At 39.0% G+C, this 2,215-nt stretch overlaps 1 long non-coding RNA gene across 1 annotated transcript; it reads right to left on the bottom strand.

Moving 5' to 3' along the window:
- Positions 1–593: 593 nt before the first annotated feature.
- On the bottom strand, positions 594–2,215 carry LOC143665294 (uncharacterized). Its single transcript, XR_013166841.1, has 3 exons — positions 2,128–2,215; positions 1,723–1,790; positions 594–1,331 (listed from the first exon to the last, which is right to left on the bottom strand). It is a non-coding gene; the product is annotated as an uncharacterized LOC143665294 (long non-coding RNA).

Raw genomic sequence — 2,215 nt, 5'->3', positions numbered from 1 at the left:
TAAAGAAATCGTATTTTCTTTTCTGAAAAACTTCTCCGTTTATTAAAGTATAATAGTTAATTATTTTGATGATGCATCATTGTTAAGTCTCCACTTTTAAACAAGAGAACACTTTAGAAACAGACTCAACCTTACAGTGTATCCAAGAACAGAACTACCTGCCATAATCATGAACTCCTAGAAGGAAGAGATTATCATTGTTTAACCTACTCTGTGAAGGTGGCATCTATGAGGGAGGAAAATTGGGTTAGGGACACCCTGTTTGTCTCTCTCACAGCAGTACCGAGATTGATGGCCTGATTAATTTGCTTGGCTAAAGCTCTTTCTGAGTGTGCTCCTCAGATGAGATGTGTGCTGCAAGTTCTGTGAATTCTTGCTTCTTGGGTCACAGTCCTTTTCTCTCACTAGCTTGTAGATGCTATTTTAATGCTATCTAAATTCCAGGCCTCACAGGTGAAAAATCTAATATCAGTCCATTTCTTTTTACTTTATAATTACTGTTTTTGCAGTCTAGAAGCTTATAATTTTTTTAATTTATTTTTTTTATCTTTAGGATATAAACTTTTATCAACACATGCAAAGATATTGTCTTTTGCAAGTCAATCCTTCTCAAATTCAGTGAGCACGTTTAATCGTCAGATTCAAATCTTCCTTGAAACCAGAGAATCTGTTGCTGGTATTTAATTATTGCGTCTGTTCCCTTGTTTCTTTCTCTCCTCTATCATTTGCTTATTTTGTTTTCCAAATCATTTTTCTCTTCCCTCAGGATTCCTCTCTATTTTTGCCCTGTGTTTTGAGACATTTACATAGTCTGATTTTCCACGCAATAATTCATTTCTCAGCCGTATTCATTCTGTTCTTCATTCTATCTAATACTTGCATTTTTTTAATTTCATAAGGCATGCTTTCTATTTCCAGGAGTATTTTAATGCTATACCTGGATGTCCTTAAATGCTCTTATTATTTTGTTCTGTTGATGATGTTAAATTTGTGCCCTGTTTCCATGAGCAGTTCTTTATCACTAGGAAATAACTTTTTCCTGGGAGCCACAACTATTTGTCTTCCTCCAATCTGGCCATGGGTCCCTTTGGGCATTGGCTTTCACTGCCTTCAAGGCTCAGGGTGTGCTAGTTGGGTGCCAGGAACAGCAATATGGTGAAAAAATGGTGGGACACACATGCTCCTGTGAGTGGGTGATAGACAAGTCTGCCTCCCACTCAAGGAAGCTTCTCTCCTCTCCATTCTCAGCTGCAAAGGTGGCATTTTCTCAGGCTGATGGGATAGTCAATACGTTTTGAGCATAATATGTTCTAAGTCCTGTTCTCAGCAATCTGTAAAAATAAAAAAATAATTACTATAACACCACTTTGTTCTAATATTATTGTCTCCATTTTAAGAAGAGTAGTTAAGAAACTTGCCCAAGCTTCGATTGCTAAGAAGTAATGGAGCCAAGACCTAAATTCAGGCAGTCTTTATCCATAGAGGTGGCCCTTAAACAATATGTTCTATAGTCCACATGTGCCATCCACACGTGTGTCTTCCCATGTAGCTGTATAGTAGCTGTTTCAGTGGGATCAGCTTTCCTCAGAGGACAGAGTCTCACCAAGAATCTGAGGTCTCAGATCCTGCCAGTACTGAGGATGTATGGCCAGAGGAGGAAAACGTCATGCACCCCATTACTCCTTCAAACCTAGGTAGATCCAGAAGCTTTGCACACAATACCTGTAGGCTGCGCCACTGTCCAACTCAGAAGAATGTGTAGTTGGGACTGGGGCCAGAGTTCAGATAGGCTAGAGGCAGAGATATGCGTTCATATTGTACCACACTTTAAATCTATACCATCTTGAAAGTCTTCATTGACCATTACATTCTTAGTACTCTATATGGTATGTGACACATAGCAGTAGCTCAATAAATAGTTACTGCCTGACTTGTAACAGGCCTTTGGCATCTGAGAGCTGTCACCCTAAACTAATACGTAAGACCCAGGACCCCATCCCCAAATCCTAACCCCCATACCAATACACATCTCTGTTTCTGGAGAGCCACATCTAAGGTGGCTATGAAACCTGCCTTTATTCTTTTGGTTATGAGTTCACAAAAATAAAGAAGACCTTAATTTCTTACAGAGAAAATGAATAAACACTGAGTGTATGTAGAAGCTCTAGAAAATCCTGTGTGTGTGTGTGATTAGGAGGTAAAGAGGAGATAGAAA

Source organism: Tamandua tetradactyla, chromosome 21, assembly GCF_023851605.1.
Source record: "Tamandua tetradactyla isolate mTamTet1 chromosome 21, mTamTet1.pri, whole genome shotgun sequence".
Classification (NCBI taxonomy): domain Eukaryota; kingdom Metazoa; phylum Chordata; class Mammalia; order Pilosa; family Myrmecophagidae; genus Tamandua; species Tamandua tetradactyla.
Note: the sequence above shows the minus strand (reverse complement) of the source record. Positions and strands in the feature narration are given on the sequence as shown.